This window comes from Haemorhous mexicanus, chromosome 2, assembly GCF_027477595.1.
Source record: "Haemorhous mexicanus isolate bHaeMex1 chromosome 2, bHaeMex1.pri, whole genome shotgun sequence".
NCBI classification, from domain to species: Eukaryota; Metazoa; Chordata; class Aves; order Passeriformes; family Fringillidae; genus Haemorhous; species Haemorhous mexicanus.
This window is the reverse complement of record NC_082342.1, coordinates 82,181,745-82,204,176: the sequence shown is the minus strand read 5'-3', so window position 1 is coordinate 82,204,176 and position 22,432 is coordinate 82,181,745. Positions and strand designations below refer to the sequence as shown.

Genomic DNA, 22,432 nt, shown 5'->3' with positions numbered 1-22,432 from the left:
GGAAAGCCCTCCTCAAAAAGCTTCTCAACCTTGGTAGCCCAAGCCATGTGCCAGTCAAGGCACTGCCATCTTTTGCCTTCCTCATTTTTGGAAGGCAGCTCCTTACAAACAGCCTAGCTCTGCAACCAAGACTGGCTACAAATCCATAGGGACACACTGATTCTCAAGCCTCACTGCAAGAAACTCCACATTTTCACCCCCAACAAACAAATGTATTTCAGAGATGACAGACTGATCCCACCTAGCTTTGAGCACTTAAATGACTCATTGGTGACCAAAAAGCACTGTCTCCTTTGCCCTCCTTGTGCCACCATGAAGCCACTAACCTAACTGGACAAACACCCACAAGGACTAGCAGATGGATTGTGCCACTGGCTCTGCACTCCAGAGGAAAGATTTACCAACCTGAGGGAGCAAAGAAACCCAAGCACAAACACATTTGCTCTCAGGCCTTACTCTCTCACCTTTCAGTTGTGTCCTCCTCCTCAAGAAACTGCTGGGACAGAACCAGAGTGAAAAGCCAGAGAGATAAGCGGGACTGCATCCCTCCTGCCTTACAGCAGTGTCCAACCAGTTCTAGCTCCACAGATGAGGTCCAGGTCCAGGATACAGATTCAGTTGCAGGTATCACTGTCCAGCTCCTTCCACTGAGAGGGATGTTGTGGCTTCTCACCACTTAGGACCTTTTACACCAAGGATTAAGCTGAAGGCTTGTTCCCCGCTGGCGTTTTCACTTCAAAGAGCTGCTACTGTGGATACTAAAGCCTTTGAAAGTGGCCTCACTGCACAGTCCTGAGCTTTAAATGAGGTCTTTAAAAAAAAGGAGGGGGGGAAAAGTGGAAAGTGCACTGGCTTTATAAACACATCAGTGGGGCTACTTTCAAAGCCTTTCATGCCATCTACAATGTGACAGAGAAAATCTTAGTTTTTAGCCACTACCCCAACTTTCCTAAAATTACGGCAGTAAAGTAATCCATCCCCAAAGTGTTTCCCAGCATTAGCAGCAGGGAACTAAAATACACAAGGGAATTGTAAAAAAAAAACCACACACAAAGCCAAAAAGTTTTTAAAGACAAGCACTAGACTCCAGGACAGCGGCGCGCCGTGCTGCCAGAGCATGTTCAGCATGCCAATAAGGACTGCAGCACTGCAATCCCCAGCACCAGCAGCCCACGCACCGGCGTCCTCCTCTGCAAAAGCCTCATGCCAGCTGCAAGGAGGTACCCCAGGCCACACCACTTTTTGGCTATGGGGTGAGGAGATGAAGGAGAGAAAGCTGGCATTGGTCTCCTCACAGCAGACAGAGGCTGTGCCACAGGTGAACACAGCAATCACAGAAATCCCACACGAGTTATCACAGCCTTTTAAGTAAATAAGAGTGAGGCAGTGCTGAAGTCCTGAATCATTAACTGGGTGCAGAGGTATGCTCCTGCCAGCAGTGAGCCTGCCTGTCCTGCCAGGGGCACAGCCAGAGGGGTCTGCTGACAAACCAAGGCAGCTCTAGGCTTGAAATATGCATACAGCTGCTGATAACAGCACTGCAGATAGTCTGAAAAGTGGAAGGAAATGCCTGAAAAATATTTAAATGGACTAAAACAGGCTTTTGCCTGTCCTACGAGGCAGCCACTTTACCCACCTAGACATTAACAGCAGTGTCCCACCGAGAGCTGCCAAAGGAGACTGTGAAGGCACAAACCTGACATGCTGAAACTCAGCATTGAAACATCATCCTTCTGAACAATGGAAGAAAATGGAAAACTTGTCACTTGGAAATTGTAGGTTCGTTTCAGACTAAGTTTAAAACACTGCCTATGACACCTATAAAGTACATAAGTCATGATAGATTCAGAAAACTAGGGGCTGGGGGACTGAGCCATTCAACATACCTGAAGTATATATAACAGAGCAGTAGGGGGAAAAAACCAAAACAACATAAAATTCCTCAGAAACTCAACTTTAAAAGTATTCAGTCTGGATAAAAGTGAACACTAGAGGGTTAAAAAACAAAAAAAAATTATTTGCTGGGCCTCTTAAAAGCAATCATACACAAAAAAACATACTGAAAAGCTGCCTTCAGAACTCCCACAAAAAAAAAAAAAAAAGGCATTTCTAACCAAATCCAAGCTTTCTCCTTCCATAAAACTACCACAGGTAAACCTTTCTGCATTCTTCCTTACTTGTACTAATTCTGCCTACTGTCAGAGGTGCTGTATTCCCTGCAGGAGAGAAGATTTTACAGCTCATGAACCTCCAGACTGACCTTGTCTCTATGAGGTCAGCAATGTATGATACCTAGATCTTCCCAAAACACCTCCCAAAATGTTTATCATCCACTCAGAAACTGATGGAAAAAAATCATTGATCTAAAATAGAAAAAATTAATAGACTCTGATATGAACCATATGTTCCTATTTCTTGATCGACTTCTTTATGCAATAACTGTATCACTTAATCCCTCCCACTGTCTTTATTAGCTATTGCTTTTGTAGTACGAAATTCATGAAGATGAAAAATTGTTTTTTTATGAGTGTGTCTATATTATGTATGCGTGTAAGTATTCGTGGACATATATCTAGGTATGAAAAAGAAAGGAGAAAAGAAAAGGAAAAACAAAAGGAAGAAAGAGAAAATAAATAATAAAAAGAGCATGAACCTCTGTGTTTATCAATTTGTTTACAGCTAGCTCTTCTAGCTGGCAAAGTTTCAGGCATCACAAGCCCACCAGGTCTTTTGCCAGACTTATGACTCCAGGAATCCTACAAGTCTTCTGCAGCAGCAGCAAACAGGCAGTTCTCAACAGCTTTAGTAATCATCAGTTGCACAAAGAGTCCCCTACATAATTAGTATTTCTTTGTGTTAGTTATAAGGATTTTGCATATAATCCCCTGTTAGGTATGCTCTTCAATCTTCACAGCCCCAGACTCTTCCTTTTTTAGCACGCCTGAAATAGGGAATGAAGAACTTGACGTTGCCAGCATTATCGAAGACAGAGCTCGGTGTGTTAACGGCCTGGTTACAAAGGAATAATAAAAAATTGTGGCGATTAAGAAGTTGGCAGATTCCACAAAGGGAATGCCTAACAACTTCTTTCTCCTCGTGCACTCTCTACTCCAAATAGAGCCAAAAAGTTTGGGTTTAAAAGAAGACTTTTTAAAAAGAAGACTCTATATATCAATAACCAACAACCATCGCTGCATTTGCTAATAATGTATAAGGAGATTAGTTCAATTAGTCAAACAGTTAATACTGCTATTATTTGAACTAATTTTCAGCACTGACACTCTCTTGAAATGACTTTTATTTTCCTCAGGCTATAATTTCAGCCTGTTTACAGACCAGTTACATAGCACTGGGGCACATTAGTTAACCATAATACATTGTATTAAACACATCAAATTAGCTTCACAATCACAGGTTTTAAAAAGAAAATACATACTAACAAATTTTTTTTAAAATGATTTAGTTATCTTTTGCTACAATTTTGCAACAGCCATGTTCATAAAAAAGGGAAAAAAATAGTTTGACTTTAAAAAAAGTGTTTCTTCCCTGGAAGAGAAAAAGTAATCCTCAAAGTCAGACATTTCTAGTAACATTAGGAAGCACAGTATCACTAATAGTTATCATGTGAAATTCAAATATTAGCAGTGTGTTAAAACCTTATGGAAAAATAATTAATAAGCAATTTCAATTGAACACTCTATTTCTCATATCTCAGTACTATAAAAACTGAACATTTTACAGAGCTTTTACAAATAAACACAGTACAGATTATTTCTGACATATTTCTGAGCAACAGGGAAGATAATTCAATCACAGTTGAGGTGATACCTGAGCGCCGGAAATCCCACGCAACATTAAGAGCCATTTTTCTTGCTCAGAAAAAAATAAAATAAATGGTAGCACATAATTATCTCACATTTCTGTAAAATGTACACTTAAAAATTAAGAAGCTGATTTACCTTTATAATCGCTCTTTTGTCAAGCACTATACTTCAGGACCTCTAACTCATTAGAAAATTCTATCTTAGGAAAATAGAGTAATTCTAAACAAAGTAATTATTCCTTGATAACAGACAGACTGCACATTGGAAGGTTACCACACTAATAGCTCTGATGAAATACACAGAGCAATTAAGCAGAAAAGATATTACTAAATTAAATAGGCACCAGAATCTGGTCTGAAATACTTTTAATACCAAATAAATGTAAATACAGAATATTTACTACCGCCTCTACCCTGTAAGCTGAAGGTTCATTTACCTAATCAGATAAAGTAGTAGTATATATATGCACATTGACAATGAAATAATTTTTTAAAATCCTTTTGTCATTGACTGTCTGTCAGTAGTTTGATACAGACTACTTGACTAAGTGATGAATGCAAATTTTCACTTTGGTAGTCAGCCATAACAAGATTATTCCAGATATTGTGATCTACAAGGTACAGAAACCAGACACTGAAATTTTCTGAAAGTAAGAGATTGTCTCAAAACAGGAAACTGAAAAGTTTACTCTGAGAGCTGTGCATGAAAACAGTTTTATTTGCAAAAAATTGAATATTTGTGTCATATTTTACAGAGAAAGCTCTTGAAAAAGATTATTTTACTTGCTTCTGATTATCAGTCTTTGCCTCACATGCTTAACACAAACACATTTAGGCATCAATAGTGATAGAGAGTTAGACATATATATCCATACCCTATGGATTTGTAATAATAATGCTCTACATCCTGACATTTGTTTCCTTTATTAGCAGATGTTGAAATTCTCAAAAGAGACAAGGTTATTTTGACTTAGAAGACTGTAGCCTTCAAAAATAACTGGTTCATGAACGGAGTATGTGTCAACAACCCAAGCCACAGGTCTCCAGCAAGTACTTGGCCAGGGAGCAGAGAAGTCATATCAACCTTTGCTGAGCAGTCAGCTGTGAGGAGTTGGGAGGTGACATCAGGAGTTCTGAGTACATGTCCTGTGCTCCTCCTTGAAAAATGGGAGGGGCAATGGACAGTTGGTCTATGGACAGTTGGTCTAGAAGGGCCTACTTGCCACAATACTGTTAAAATTCCTGTAACTCATTCCTAGGATAAAGGAAATCTTGAAACTTTCCCCCCGAAATTACATCACTGAAAGTTTTTTTTTTTAGGCAGCAAAAGGTTCTTCTACCTGATTTCTCTTTAAGAAACTGATCTTTAGTCTTCCTCAGTACATACACTTATTTTTTCTATCAACATCCTAGCTGAATACAAGTATGCAATGTACATGGCTATTACAAAATAAATAAGAATACAACATTTTCTTGTCTCACCAATGGGTAATCTTAGGGGAAAAAAAAATTTAAAACCCAACTATATTACATACTGTACATATAAATGATGCTGCTATAACACAACTGAAGTCAGCATGTTAATTTGGGTCACTAACTGGGTGACATCCTGAAAAGGTACTAAGCACCATCAATGCATATGGCAATGTGAGAAAGTTGAAAAGTCTTCAATATATAACAGGATGAGGAAATGTTCTCAGAGCCCTCCTGCAACATGATGGTAAAGTTTGCTTTCTAACTAATAAATAATAGTAACAGCTGAAAACTATTCTATTCTTCCAGAATTTTACAGACTTCTGCTCTCTCTAGAGCATTTAACATAAATCTTCTCCATTCCTTACTGAGGCTCCTCCTCTGGAAGAAAGTTGATGTGCCTTAGCACAGTGAAATCATTGCTCTAAAAGCCAGCCTGCTCATTAAATTATTCTGCTAGCTGTGTGTTCTCTCATTAAAAATGTATAAAGATCAGATAATTGCAGCACATATTATTAACCTTGTTTTCCTTGTTTTCATGTACAGGTTCTGTTTTGCTGCCTAGACAAAGACCGGGAAAGGGCAGTTTTCTACAATAAACTACAAGAAGCTAAACTACGATATGAAAAATTCCCCTGGCTTTCATTGAAGAGCACAAGGAATCACAGCACAGTCAAAAAAAACCCCCATACTTTCATAACAGGGTAAAATACTGTAATCTTGTTGTATACTCCTACAAATCTAAACCAGGCAGTCTTGGCTTCAGTTAAAGCTTCCGATAGGGAATTATTTAGATCAGCCAGTCTAATTCACCTAAATCTTCAAACATAGCTGCTATAAACTTCACAGATTTCCAGGTTGACTCCTTCTCCTTCTTAAAGCTAGGCTGCACTTCCAGACAACAACCCAGCTAAAAATCCAATTAGGGTAGCAGCACTTCTGAAACACACTGACCTATTTCTTTTTTTACTTGTTTTAATATGCATATACTCATGTTCTATTTCTGAAGAGAGCTATTTACACTGGAAATTAATACCCTTTGAAAACAAGTTACCATAAAATCCACCTATTTCACCCAACCAGAATCCATTCACGGGAGAAACAGTGTTTCCCCGACTCCCCCAAGCAACACATGCAGTATGCAGTATACTGCAGCAAACTCTTGAAACATTCGATAAAAGACAACGATCCTCCTACCTTGTTTAGCCCTGTCTATTCGACACATTCCCAACGTGAACAGGAACATCTGATACAAACAAACAGCCACATCTTCCCCATCGCATCATGGTAACTAATTCTCAAACGAAGGGATGAGCAGCCTGTAATGTTTTGGGTTTTTTCCTCGGAAAGCCTTGTGACTTATCGGGGGATTTTTCCTCAGATGATGAAGCAGACACAGCCTAAACTCTGTTGCTGAAAGACTGCAGCCCTTCCTTCTCACAGAGCCCTCCCAGCATATGGCAGCCAATCACACCCAGCTTCGTCAGCCCTACTGCTCTTAAACTGATCCTAACGGGATGATTGACACAGCAACGCAGCACTTCTAATGTGTAAAAACAATGCATCCATACCAATGAACCAGGAATTTCCCTCGCACAGGGAAGGAGTTTTACTGGTGAGGCAAAGCGATAGCTCCATGAAATAACACACACAGCAAAAGCAAACAACTCCCTTTCCCTCCACTGCAACAGCAGCTTCAGCATTTCTTGCACAAGGATTTTCAAAGCTTCTCCTAATCGTAAACGCGTGCACAAACAACATTTCTGAAACTGCAAAACTGCAGTGGTGCTGTTTTGTTTGTAAAGGTGAGACATGCACCAATATAAATCAAACCATCTGTCTTTTATTTTAACATGCTGCCAAAACACTCCCCGATTGAGGCAGTAATAGTCTCATTTTAATACTGCATAATCTTATGTGCAGTGTCTGCATTTAACAGCAATACAACCATAAAATCTTCTCAATTATTTCAGACCGGTTGTTAGGGACTGCAGGTATGGGATGCTTCTCATTGAAAACACAATCTATATGATGGTGTTTTAATTCATATCCGTGGCAAACAAATCCCATCAGCAGCATCTAAACTAAAGTCCATGCAATTAGCTTGCAACTGATGTTCATTTGTGTCAAGGTTCTGGCATAAGGACTACGAAACCAGTTGCCATTTTCAAGTCAAGCGGTGGGCAGCTCGACACACTTGGTACACAAGGTCTGCTGTCAACCAGTTTTCCTATAAATTTTTCTGAAGTTTTATAACATGAGAACAAAACAGCCAAGGATTATTAAACAAGAGTTGCAATTAAGAATAATACAAAAAGGAGCTTAAGCTGAAAGTCAGTCTTTATCCAAAAAGGGATAAAGATTGCAGGGCAACAGTACTTCAGGCAGCAGTTTAGGCAATTCAAGCCATTACACAAAAAATGAGTAAAATGTGTTTAAAATGCCACTGAAAGTTTAGAAATATGAATAGACAAGAGGAAAACAAAGCTCTCATTCACTGGCAGCTCTGTCCCAAGGCCCCATTGTTTCCTGAGGACTGTTTTGCATATTATAAACACAGCTTCCCAAAAATCCATTATTCCTCCATCCAGCAAGCAGCAACTCTCCTTTGGGTTCCACCATCTCCCACACAATTTGTGAAAACCTCTCCTTCCAGGCACGGCTGAAATGTGTTCCTGCCAAGAAGGTTCCTGCCAGCCAGCCCTTACTTTCTGTTCAATCACCCCCTCCATTCCTCTCTATTCTGCCCTATATTAAAAAAAAAACCCCAAAACAATCCTCCTAAAAAAAACCAAATAGCTGATTTTGGTGGGTTTGAGAGACCCTGGGGACAAGTGTGGTAACTCCATCCATTATTAAGATGGCTTGGTGCATCTCATCAGGATTTTCCACATTCTTTTAACTCTGCCAAACTTGAGCTGCCCTTGTTAAAAATTTTCCATGCTGGACATCTGCTACAGGATTTATTGACTTTTCTGCCAAAACACAGTTTGCCTATTTCTGAGATAACCTAGACAAAAACATGTTGCTCTGCCATCCTTGTAACTCAATGGGGAGCTCTGGCTCCTCTGCCCGTGTTGGGGTAGCCTTGAAATTTGGCAAAGTGCTGATCCCATGCTTTTTTGACGTTGTTTTGAGGGTGTTTTTTTTATATATCGAGGGTTTTTTATATGTTTTGCTATGCATATGAAAATATTTTCCTATTTGACGAAGCTTTAAAACCTGCTAATATTCAGCTGACTCACTGCATCTTTTTAATTTTTGTTTCTGATCCCTACAGTGCAAATCTCGGGAAGCGCTCTGCAGTAAGCGTCTGATTCCTTCAGCCATCCGTCCATATGTGGCTGGAAAGGCACCAGCCCCACAGTGCGACTGAGCATGTAATGGGCTCAAGTTACAGGAGATTAGCAGGATTTCCCCTGTAACTGCTGCTCCCATCTGCCAGAGACCAGACATTGGAGCTGACAGCAGGAAGACAACCTCGCCTGTTGCTCTCATGACCCTTCGGCTTGTGCCCCACGGACGTGCGTGAGACAAGCCCTTCAGAGCACACTGCAGAGGGAACAGTCAGAAAGGTCAGGTGGGCCAAAACACACCACGAGGCTGGGCAGAAGAAGGAGAGAGTGATGAGAGGGAAAGGGAGAAAAAGATGCAGGAGCCAGAGTCTGGCTGGTCTAGTCGAGCAGGTTACAGCACAGAGGAAAACGGTGCCCCGGCCAGACAAGGCAGAGTAAGCAGCACAGGCAGCACCAGTCAGCAGGAGCTGGCCGCCCTCTCCATAGACCCAGGCACATCCATACCACAGCCCCCACTGAGAGCTTCTGTGGCCCATTAGTTCGCTCCAACTTGCAAGTTCCCTCACCCTTCCCCTCCACAAACCCAAGACAAGTCACTAACACAAGCCCTGGAATGGCACGGGCTCAGCATCGCCTGCACAACCCAGTTTCTTGTGCCACTGCTTCACAGTGCACACACTGTCTTCAGCCACTGCAGAGCTTTAACTGCAGTCCAACGGGCTGGGGTGCTTCCAGACAGCATTCCTAGGACTCCTGAACCACAAACACAAAGCTAGCAGCCACACACCCACCCAGATCCTCGTGTGGGTTGTTATGTTATAGATTCTGCCATGACAAAGGATCAGAAGACCCTTGACTCAATTGGGCGTGCTGAAAATGCATCACATCCCATTTGTGAACCCTTTAGCTAAGACCCATCAGAAAGCTCAAGGGAAAATTTACGCTCTTTCTCAGAACTGGCACCTGAGTAGTACCATAGTAAGGCATGACTTCATTCATGCAAAAAAAAAAAAGAAAATTAAAAATAACTGCTCTGTATGTTGAGGAGTGAGTAGTTCTCAAATGGAGACGTACCCATGTACTCATTTATTTTTTACATCATTTACAAGGAAAAAGGCCAGAAATTCAATTTTCAGTCTGATTTATACAACCATATTATATATTTAATTGCAAAACAATATCATCTTAGAGAAGCTGAGAAATTCACATGTCAAACTCAACAAAGAATAACAAAGGTAAATTCCCAACTCAAAAAATGCCATCTGCTCTGCCTGATATGCTCCTGTAATTAATGAATCAAGGGAAAAATGCTTCTGTCAGTGACTATTACACACAATTTTCTGAATGGTCTTGATACAACTTTTGGAGAAAAGAGAACTATTTTGGAAGTAATAAAGAGGAGGAGAACTGAAAAATACAGAACCCACACAGTTATTTCTCCTTCCTTACTCTTGAATCACAGCAATTAGGTCTAATTCCAGAAACAACAAAACTTGTCAGTTTAAAGGGAGTTTTGCAAGAAGGGTGGAACATATGTAACACAAGCACCGAAGTCACCAAGCAATTTATGTGCTATTCAGTTGCAGCAGATTGATAATTTTGAGCTGTGCCTAGATGACCTATGGCAACAGTGACGTTTTGGTAAGTTTGGCAATGACAAAAAGAACTGCAAAACTATTTCCTGTGTCAGTAATAGACTCTTCCCTTGGTAACTTCCCACAACTGTTACTACAAGCAAAATTCAGCTTTGGTAGCTATGGTCTGAATGACAGCATAAAGAAAAGTCAAAGCAGCTGCCAAGATTTTAAAACTAGGCACTCATGCATAATACCATTGATGCCAGCTTTTGCAAAATACCTCAATCTCTGTATTGGGGCTGAAGGGTTGGTGGAAATCATTATTAAGTTAAAAATTTAGAGAGTAATATCAAAATTCCAAGTTACTAACTGGGAAAAAGTTCTGAAAGGATGGGTCTAATTTTTGTTTTAAAAATAGGCTTATCACAAGAACTTTAAGTCTGGCTTTTCAACTGTTTTAACTTCTCACTTCCTAGACATCCCAACATCTCCCTAACCTTGGAAAACTGGAGACTGTGCACAGAAAGGAAAACAGACAATTCTATTTTCATCATATATATGCTGAGAGAAATATAAAATGAAAACACTCCACAGAAGCAAGCACATATTCAAGTTACATGTTAGGAATCAATCTTACCAAAATTAAGGTGGCTCCTGGAGGCTTTCCAAATGCTCTCTCTCTTTCCGCTGCTTGCACAAGGAGTTTAAGCCATGTCTAAATTGTGAGATCCAAACACATGGGTTCAGGCACACATCCAGTCTGCATCCTGACTTTATTTTAGGATGACACCAATTCCCCATCGGGATGAAAACTAAGTCTACGTGCACAATTCCTTTAGAGGGTGGTTCCAGTTGGGAAGGGTGATGAAGGCATCAGCCAGAGAAGAACTGCAGTTCACTCCAACCAGGCTTTTGTAGCTGAATGTTTGAGACACATATACCAGGTGCCATGGAGAGCTGAGCTGCCTCAGGATTGTAGCCTTATGCACTTAGCTCGAAATACATTTGACCAAATATAAACAACCACATTTCACTGAGTCACTCTACTCCCCCTCTCTCTTTATAGTCACTGAAGAGAAATAGGCATTTGTGGGCTGTGATTCATCCTATCCCAAAGTAGCTATTCTAAGAGATTCCATCATATCCTAAAAGCATCTGTGTTACTGTATTGGTTACCTGAGATGGTCACCCTTAGGCTTCTTCTATCATGTCCTTCATTAAACATGTAGGAGATGAAATCTTACTACAGAAGAAGCCTTATTAGGAACATAAATATTTAGATATTCCAGTTACATACAGTGGATAGCACTTTAGATTTTCAAAATCAGTTCAAATAACTAAAGGCATTAGCATGGAGCTAAAGGACACCTGTATTTTGACAATGTACAGTTACAGCTTTGGTGTAAATCCTCAGCTTGCCATAAGCATGTTCCAGCTATGTTGCTATATAAGCTACATAAGCTTGTTCTCTAAGCTATGCTGAACATGTTCCAGGTTTTTTTTTTTTCCCCTGACTGAACAGCAATCTTTGCACTCACTCACGCTTTCCTCCCCTGAACAACTGATGGACACCAAATTAACCTAAGAAGAGTTGAACCAGGATTCTCCTCTTGATTTTCTTTTTTGTTTTGGAGGGGACATTTTTGGGGAGAGGGAAGGTTGGTAAAATAACCATTATCTTGCTGACTCTATAAGGCAGATACTATAAACTGGCAAAATAATAAGCTCAGAAAAATAAATTGGCAAACCACCTACACTGCCTTACTCTTAGAACACTGACTTATGCAAAAGTTTTTTCAGGAAAGTGATTCTTTTTCTTCATGACAGCTGAATAAAAAGCCATTTTCAGTTTGCTCATCTGAAACACCAAATCATAGAAGTATTAAAATGGAAATTTTAATCATCCAAACCCAGATATCTAGTTTCTTCTAGATGGCCTAGGGAATTTCTGTTGGCCTTCAGTGGCCACCAATGGAAGGACTGGGTTACTGGTATGTCTTATATTTGCCATCCCTACACAGATGTCCCAGATATAAAATTGTCTAGTGCCATTTTAGATGCCATATATTTAGATACCTGTACCCATCCAAAACCGTTTCCTCAGAAATATTCCTATCAGAACAGATCTTCCCAAATCTTCCAGCAGAATGTAAAAGGGTTATATACAAAACAGAAACCCTTTATCACCAGCTGCTGAACCCTGTCCAGAATATGTTCTATGAATCACAAGGAACCACAGTGTAAAAGTACAAGCACTATTTAAGTCAGAAATATATATCATAAATTCAAAATAAATCTCTCTGCTAACTGACTTCATGTCCCCCGAATTTGTACAATACATGCCACGGCCAGGGACTTACCTGATGGAAGCCTCCTGAGTCTTTGACTACGGCTGAAATAAACACCAAATGCTTAAGCCTTCATAAAAATGTATTGCAAATCCATGTGGTTAGAAAAATACTTCCCAAATGTATCAAATTAAGAAGACAGGGAGTGTTGTACCTTTATAAAGGTTTTTAACACTCAGCTGGAAATAATGCAAAGGTGTGATCCAGCCCTACCCCCTGATGCATAAATCATCTTTGGTGAGACCCCCATGTACTGGGAAGTTCTTCCATCACTGATAAAAACATGCTCCTTCCTCCTCAGACCCCTCCATGACTAATTTCCTCCACACCCATTGTTCTGGCCTCAGATTTGGAGTAGTTCCTATTCAAATCCACAACAGGAGGAAACCATTTGATAAATCACCTTCTCATAAAACCTACTAACCTCAGCCACAAAGTCATGTGGGCATAGGAAAACGCTCTTGTGTTTCAAGGAATGCAGTGGAGGATGCAGATACTAAACTTCTGCCCCTTATCTTGGGGATTTCTGACATATTGGGAAGACACAGGAGCAAGAGCTGTCCTCCAAGAAGCTTGTAAATGACTAAAATTAATACTTCATGTGAGAGATGTATTCCAAGTAAGTTTTCTACATGCAAACAGTATTTTTTAAATCTATGAAGATTCAGTTATCAGCCTCAAATATATTTGAAATCATGCATATAATTCAAGCAATGGCTCCAAATAATACATCTTTATATGAGTGGTGTAATAAGAACTCTCTAATTATCCTTTAAATCAAAAGCTCTACTTTATTAATCCATTATGAACCCAAAGGGAAAAAATGCTACTGAAACTAAGCTACATTTTGAATTTTCCCATCTTCAATTAGCACAAAAATAATTCAACTTGCTCTTTCTAATTCATTAAAATTACACTATTGTTTTTGCACACTACTGCAATACAGGTGTAAAACAACCTAATTTAGGAGGTGATGCTGCCTCCCATTTCTCTACAAGCTGCCTCTTAACAGCCTGAGACTGTAGGCTAGATGCTCAGGGGCATGCAGAAAAATCAGCAAGCAATCTCCACTGTAAGCAGAGAAAATAGGCTCCAGGAAACTTCACAGAAAATGAAAGCCAATTGGATAATTTTTGTTTTTTAAAATCAGTAAGAGCAGCTTTCAATCCCTCACCCTTTTACAGCAATTAATAACCCACACATGTAAGAGCAGAGGACTCTATATAATTAAAAAAACATTACTTTGGCAAGAAGAGAGGGCCTGGAGTATGTAAGTGCAGGGTTTTATTTCTTTCTGTGAAGTATGGATGACAGGTAGGAGAAAGCTATGCCAAGTGAACTGTTGGCAAGCAACTAGTCTTTTGGTTAACAGGCAGCTCTGTTTTGTGAAGTCTATGAGTTTGTGCTCACTTAGGCAAGCTTTTCTTTAAACATTAGACTTAGATGCATTCAGTCATGAGTTTTGCACCAAATTTCCATTTGCACCTCAAAAGAGGTTGCTTTGTTTCAGCTTGTTTTCTGATTTCTGTGAAGTGTCAGGAACACTTTGTTGTATAACGCTCTTAAACATTACATGTGGATCTTTGCCTAATTACTCTGCCACAAAATACTATATACATGAACATGAACCTTCAGTTTTCCCAAATGTCATGTAACAGAAACCAAGAAATAAGTAGCTGTAAACACAAAGAGAAACAAGAATTGTTTTCACATAGAAAAAAAAATAAGCAAACAAGTATGAGTAATGCAGGGCAAGAAACAAGGTCCTCTAGCAGAAGTACTGTGTGGGATAAAATGGCATCCAACAGCATGACCTCTGAAAAGAGCATGTTTCAAGTAGCACATGTCAATATTTAATCCCACCACCAGAAAAATGAAGCAAATTACAGAAAAAAATGCCTCAAAAATCAAAATGCATACAGGACTTTAATCTCCAGAGACCCATAGATGGAATGGAGAGTTTATTTGTAGGGAAATGTCTATAAAGGGATAGCATCCAGCTTTCTAACACAGCTACTTCACCCATCCTGTATTTTTCTCCAACTCTCCTCTTCCTCTGTCTCTCAAAAAAACAAGTGTTATAAATTGACAAAACCATTCATTTGGCTGTTTCCCCTCATATCAGTTCTAATAAGGATAAAATAAGACAACTAACCCATATTAGTAGAGCCACAATAAGAATAGAACTTATCCTGTCCACTACCTTTGGCTTACTTAATAGTAGTACTACGAAGGAAAAGGGAATGCAGGGAAAAAGTACAAGATGAAGATTGCACAGGTCTCTTGCTGTGGGATGTATAGTCCCATAAACTTAAGATTTTAAACTAAATTTCACTGCAGACCACCTGCCCTTTTGGCAACTGCAATGCCACCTCATCCCCCAAAGCTATCTTCAGCAGACCCACAAGGAGAGGTTTGCCTGTTAGGGCAGGATTGTATTAGCCATCTAAGAGTTACGTCCCTTCCTTTGGGGACAGGTAAGAACAAAAGAAACCTGTTGACAAAAATATTTTGCTGGTCCTCAGGTCATAAATACTTAGATGAACAATACTAATCTAAGTATAGCACACTGAAACATTGCTGTATGAACTACATGAAAGTAAGTTTACCACCAAGCATCCCACAGTAGCTGGTCAGCTCTGTCCAAAGATGTCTAAAAAATTCTTCATTTGAGAAGTAAGGTGTCGGGGGAATTCTCCTAGAAACTTTGATTGTAAGAAACCTAAGGGGCTTTCTTACCTAGTCCAGCTTCTGCCTCAAAAGAAAACTATCATCAAGAGCAGACTGGGTCAGCATGGCTTTGCCTTGATGAGTCCTGAGAAGCTCAGAGGACAGATACTTGCTCCTCTGGACACCCTGCTGGTGTGCTGCACTACTCTCCTAGTAACAAGATTTTTTCCAACATCCAACCTGAATCTCCAAAAAAACAATTGGTTGTCACTCTCCCTTGGTGTCACCCGACACTAATAAGTACAGTTTGGTCCTACTGTTTTTATAATCATCCTCCAATAGCTATAATAGCTACTGGACAGTTCTTTTTCATCCAAGCAAATAAGCCCAGCTCCCTCAACCTAGACCCCTACTCATAAAAGGAACTTTTCACTGGAGCTAGACATGGCAATGGAACTTCACCTGAGCTAGAAGTACTGCCTTGACAAAAGCTGTGACCATGTGCTCAACTAACACTGGATGAACTAGAAAGACTTCTGTTTTTCCCTTTACTTCTGGCTGCATATACAATGGACTACTACTCAGATGTTTTGCATTTGCTTCTTTTGATTCCTCTTTGTACTGCTGACAGAAGGGATATGTTAAAAGCCTTGCATCCTGTACAGAAATGTCCATTTCAGTACTCTCAGGTATTTTGCTTATTGAATGCACTACTATTTTACAAAGGTATCTAAAATCAAGCCACCTAACAATAAAAAATGAAGTTACCAGTTCTTAGTTTCTATAGGAGTTCTGTATGGGTTCTTTAAAACCCCCCGAATTTTATCCAGCTGTTTCCAATTATGGCCATCTCTAAAGATTTCTTTTTCTTTTTGAGACAATGTAACTTCAAGAGTACTGGCAGCTAAAAAAAAAAAAAAACAAAAAGGAGGAGGAGGAAGTCAAATCAAGAAATCTAACCTTTATGGATATCCATTCATTCTGCTCCATTTTCAGTCCATTATGCAGAAATCAACAAATAACTAAGAACCCGCTGACAAAATCTTGCTGGAGTAAGCAAAGTGGAACTACAGCAGTTTCAATTATTCTTCCTGTTTAGAAAATTCATTATCTCAATTCTAAAAGCCTTCTGCACAGTTCTGCACTAATGACATTTTCCCTCACCCCAGTACGTTTCCAGCAGCAGACTCCACCAGGGACTCAGCAGCAGTGGGGACCAGCTCTAGCAGATTAGGAAGTGCTCACACCACAGAAGGAAAAACACTTCAGTCATCTTTGAAATTTGTAAAGAAGAATGGTGTAAGCTTTCTAGAAAGCAAGTACAGTGCTGTAGTAATCCTCCTGTCAGCCCCAGGGCCATCACCACAATTCAGACGACCAAACTCTTCTGCTGCTTTGTGAGGGAGGAGTATTGAGATCCACCCAGCTCTGGCCTCCAGTTATTGCCACACCATTAGTCAAGTGGCCCCTTTACAGCTCAGGAAGAGGACAGATTTTTCTTCTCCCTTCCTCTAACTCACAAGAGCAAGGACAGGTTATTTTAAAATAAAAAAATGACTGCCTGAAACCACCAACACCATCTTCTGATGGAATGTGCCTTAATCTTAACATTACCCTGCCCTCATCCTTCCTGTCCACACTCACCACAGCTCCCATAGGAGGCATATCCTGGTCTAACCATCCCCAGGATTCAACAGCTTGTGCCTCCAAGACAAACCACATGCCTCTCTTGTGGGACCCAGCAATCCAAATGACATGGCACACTTCATCTGCCATGGTATAAACTGGACTGGGTTTTCCAAGGAATTAGAGGTAAAGAACCAGAGAAATCAGATACTTTCTGGCAGCTGCAAGTAGCAGAAGAAATACACTCCACTATAAACAGGAAGCAAAGAGCACAAAGCATTATGAAATTAAGTGAATGAATTGAGTAATGTAAGACCTACCTTTAACTACCAACAGGCAACACAAAATCCTGAGAGTGAAATACATGATATACATTGCATCACCCAAAGCTCTCTCTCTAGATGAGATATAAATCCCATGTCTTTTTTCCTCACTCCTCACAATGCAGATTCAAAGACAAGCAGACACCAAGAAGCACTTTGTTCACCTGTTCTGCAAGTGTGAAATCTAAGGTGCTTATATTAAAGCATCTTTATTAGATTTCATTACCCTGAAAAGCCAAAGCTAAAATTTATTCTCTCAAAGATTACAATAAAGAAACAGCTTTAGGAAGGCTAGCATTAATATCTTGCAATAGCAGAATGATATTGGTAGCAGAATGTCCCAAAATTATGAAGCTTGAGAATTTCAGCAGATACTTTGACACAAGGTTGAACATGATAAAATCCACAAACCTTATCACCTGGTGTTTTTTAAGAAAAGCCAATTCCTCATAGTCCTCTTGGCACCTTCACAGATCAGACCTGGAACAACCTGCAAAGCTGATCATATTGTTGACATTTGACAGAGAAGTTGAACATTATGGATATCACAACACTACTGCAGTTATGGAAAGAGCATTGCCTCATTCAGGGAAGTGAAAGCATGGCCAGCTTCCCAGGAACCAGAGAAAGCCTAAGCAGAGTAAGGACTGAGAAACTCCAAAATCTTGCAGATCTCATCAACGCAGCAGGGCAAGGGCCTGAGGGCTCAGAGACACACACATCAGCAACAATCAAAACCACAGTCAACTCCTGACAAACACTGCTCCAGCAACATACCCAACAGTCACCTTGATGTTATCTATCAGTATCTCACCACAGGCATAGGACAGAAACTCTCAAATGAAGAAATGGCCAATAAATGCTGAATAATCAAAGCCTATGCTAAGGCTTTCCATGCTCAAGGCCTATGACATCCATACAGACATACTGCACAGCAAGGAAATACTTCCCTTTGTGAAAGCCTTGTGCACACTTGGAAAGCCCTCTCAGGAAACAAAACCGCGCCTCGCCCATATCCAAAACAGCCAGCTTACACAGCTCAAGCCAACCACATTTAGACATCACCTAATCTTAAAACTGGGTGCCTTTTTTTCTCTGAGACCTGCAAATTTAACCATGCTCCTCCTTCCTGTCTGAAATCACTAACAAAATACTTGGAAGTCTTCTTCCTCCTTGAAAATGTAACAGTCCTACCACTGCTGAGGAAACTCATGGTGGATAAACTGTCCTGAGCAGCCAATGGTTAGTGCCAAATCTCCCATTCCTGAAAAAGACGAGCAGCAAAACCAACTATTGGCTCACTTCAGTAAGCCCAATGGTACAGACCAGGGACATCAAACTAGAGAAAGGACATGGATCTTCCCATACTTCAAATTATCTCTTTCCAGAGGAGGTATGGGACGATACAAACTCAGCCTCACAGACCTCCTTTTTGATACCATCAGGCATGAAATATTTGTGTCTCACTTGGGGGATACCTCAAAAGGGCCCGCAAAAATATAGTTTGGGTCCTTCCTAGATAAACAAGGGGCAATGGAGAAAAGGCAGCAGTAGAAAGGTGCTTCCACACCACCTCTTCTTTCCCCCTGTAGAGACCTACAAAGCTCAATTCCCTATACACTAGTTTTTAACATCAGTGTCAAACCACCAGGTGAATTAGCCAGCAACAGTCTCAAATTCTGCCAATGTGAAAACACAACAGACCAATTTTACATTCAGCACAAACAACTGCTGCACCATCCAAGCAAGGAGGAATAGCTGAAGTTAAACCTAAACCTGGAATTCAGTGGAGAACAGAGGAAAGCCCTGTCAAGAGTTTGCAGGCACAGACAGACCCTAGGTTGTTGCTTTAAGATACATGATCCCAGCTGGTCATAGGTCAGAAGTATTTCTGGACTTTACACTGACATTATACTTTCATACTGAAACACTACTCAATGCCAGCATTGCTGTCTCAGCTCTATCTAGGCAAAGAGTTATCTGTGTCCCCATGGGCAGCCCATGAAGCCTTCCAATCTAGGAAATCTGATTACTCCAGAATGTGTTATGTCCTTCCCAAGGAACACAGCGTGATACCATCATCCTCCCATGTTCCAGGCTGCATCCTCACAGAGCTCTAACATCAACCCAGTATCTTACAGCTCCCTGAGGCCCCAGCCCTGGGCAGCAGCAGGGCTACCTTGGGCTCTGCAGAGGAACAGCCCCCGACAGTCACCACTGCCGTCAGTCACCCAACGTGAGCTCAACGTGGAGGCACGCAGCTGCAAAGCAAGATAAACTGCTGAGTTCTTCAGCACTTCAAGATTTTTGAGAAGGTCTACTCTTTCTTCATACCTGTAGTTGATTGAGCCATACATTTTTAATCCAAAGCTAGTTGAGTGTTTTGATACTGTGCTTCTCTAAAGCCCTAAACCAATCGATTGTGTCAAATGCAGTTACCACAAATAATCCAACCACAATGATCAAGACAGCAAAATGCACAGGGAAAGAAAGTATCACCAGTAGAACAGAAAGAGATTGTTTTTGTTTTTGAAGGTTTATTCACGAGAAATGAGTGACTTGAAACTGAAAAGCATTTTTGATTAACACTCTGCCTTGACTTTCATTTCAATGACATTTTAATGAACACCTTCTAAGTAGCTCTACTTGCAAATGAACGTGGGAGAATATTGAAGAAAGGTAATGGGAGGGGAAAAGAATAATCCATCAGTCATTTTATTTCTTAGGTGCCTCTGAGAAAATAAATAATAATTCATCAGGGGAAAAGTGATCCAGCAAAGATTCGACTGTTAAAAGACATCTGGAAAGGAATAATAAGTAGAATGGAAGAGTCTGAATTATGATAGAGGGCTATGAAGAAAGATACAGTGTGATCTGGAAGCCAATTAGGTGACTTTGTAATTCTTCAAAGATGAAGGCAGTCTGTTCACATCTGTCCTGAGTACTTCAGCCACAGAGAGCTAACAATAAACTGTCAGAATAAAAAGTTATAGAAGAGCAGTAAATGTGATTGTAAGACTGGCTGGAGCCATGAGAAGTGAGATTTCTACCCTGGTAACTGACAGCATGAAAATACCTTCTTTGATAACAAGTTTAATGTGATTCATAGTTCTTTATTTCTATTTTTATTGCCAGATTCAACAAAATTCAGAAACGCTCAAGTAGAGCTATAGTAAGACCTGTGAGGGCCTATTAAAAGGGGAGTGGAGAGTGAAGGCAATATAAACAAGAAAACCGTTCATTCACCTAGCATGGAATGACTTTCAGTGAGAACATGCCAAATCTAAATAAATTAGGCTATATAATTCTACTTGGCAGCATAAGGAGTAAAATAATCATGTAGTGTTGCTGAGATTCCAAGAGCTACCCAGAGGATGCAAAAAATCTAACACCATCAGGCAGCAGTGGGAATACCAATTTAATACACTTTTTCTTTCTTCCTGCCATAAATCAGGACAAAAAGTTAACAGAACTTTTTCCAGTGCCTTGTAACCAAGCTTTACCCTAAGGAACAGCAGGACTAAGAAGGTTCCCTAAACCGCAGTCACATGCCATTGGTGGCAGCATTCAGGTACAACTTTTGCTATGGTAGGTTTAAGAATCCCTAGGTTAGAAGAAAAAGCATTTAGTACTGCACAGTACAATTCTAGAGACTGCAACCAGCAGAGAAACTGCAGAGCATCTGGAGTATAAGAGATGAAAATTTCACCCACCAAGTGTTAGCAGCAAGTAGACTTTATTTTTAATCTTCTTATGACAACTGTTATTCTATAAAAGCCAAATTTAAGAAAATGATGCTCAGATGAAGATTTCAGCATCACAATCCCAAACATACCAATTCCAAAGATTAGAGATCTTGGCAGACTTGCTGTTGACTAGACCCAGGGCCATAAATAATAGAGGAGATAAGTTTCAGAGGAGAAGGGATGTTGAAGTGACCCATGTTATATCATCCCCCCACCCACGTGCACAATGCAGGTAGGTCCTGTTCCTGTGGTGACAGCAGAGATACCACAACAGAACAGCCCATCTCTTCAGCTGCAGGAAAACAGGCACCATCCCGCAGGTTATCTTGCATGGACAGACAGACAGACCCCCACACTGTACAAATCACCAGGGTGGCCCACTGCTATTCCAAATTTCACTGACATGCAGATAAGCCACAGCATATGCCTGCAACTGTGGCAAGTGCCGAAGACTGGCGTGCCCTGACTGGGAGCTCCAGCCTGTGGCAGAAGTTCTGTTGCTATGATCTCCAACGAGCCACTCTGGAGCTGGCACCCCACCACTGCCTTATCACTGGAGAGAGAAACTGCAGGGCTGGCTCTACCCAGGGGTTCATGCATCCTCTAAAAGCATGAGGTCTACACTGCAAAAAAGGGCCTTGTCCACAGTGGGAAAAACTACATTCCTTCCAGCAGCAGTATCAACTGTACTCGACGAATGCAAATAGTATCAGTGCCAAATACAAGCTACAAATTGACATAATTGATGCCGGAGCAACTATTTTTTAAACTTTAAATATCCTCAGAAACTGTATGAAAGACGCTTTCCACTAGTCCGTGAGAGTAACTTTAGAGCATTTCCCAGAAGAGTTGAAATATGTATTTGGCCCTAAAGCTTACCGCAGGTACCTTTTTCATTTGCACAGTGTGGTACGTGCACACACGAAGGGAAAATAGAGGACAGATGGCTAAATCTATGCATATTTACCAAGGTACGAATACCACGTTAAAATCATAAGCACTAGGCCAAGTCACATGTTTAAAATTAATTACACTTCCGCTACTACCTACAAGTCCACACTGCTTTAAAAATCTACAAGTCTGAACAAGATACGTCAGTGTGACACGATCACTTAAGTATATTAATCCCACATGGATATCCTCTGCAGCTGAATTAAAGGCACACAAGTTATTCCTTGCTACTGCTCAAATACATGTTCAGCCACATTATTGTTGCCTGTTTCCCTCCCAGCAGAAATGTAAATATGGCCAAAAGAAACACAAAACAAAACATCTGGAAACAGAAGCCTATAGGCAATGTTCTCACAGTTCAAAAAATACATGTGCATATTCTGTGCATATGCAGACAAATATATATGCACGTACCAGGAACAAATATATAGGGTATCCACACAAAACCAGGAGTAAGAAAAACATTTAATTTCTGACAGTTTTTCCTCTGTCACATTCACCTTCACGGGCGGCAGTCCCGTGTCGTGTCCCCCCCAGCTATTCCCCGCTGTCTGCAGCGAGCCCCCGGCGCAGGGATCAAGCGGGCGGGCATGGAGCGG

At 40.6% G+C, this 22,432-nt stretch overlaps 1 protein-coding gene across 13 annotated transcripts in view; it reads right to left on the bottom strand.

Moving 5' to 3' along the window:
- Nucleotides 1-22,432, bottom strand: part of MBNL2 (muscleblind like splicing regulator 2) — a 106,021-nt gene that overhangs the window by 82,819 nt on the left and 770 nt on the right. For 3 of the 13 annotated variants that reach the window (XM_059839249.1, XM_059839247.1, XM_059839250.1), the window contains exon 1: nt 6,494-6,737. The exons of 3 other annotated variants lie outside the window; for them this stretch is intronic. The gene's annotated coding sequence lies outside the window, so the exon portion shown is untranslated. Of the gene's footprint in view, nt 1-6,493; nt 6,740-17,547; nt 17,635-22,432 lie in introns of those variants that run through there. 7 more of the 13 variants (XM_059839254.1, XM_059839255.1, XM_059839244.1 and 4 more) reach the window with 4 other exon arrangements.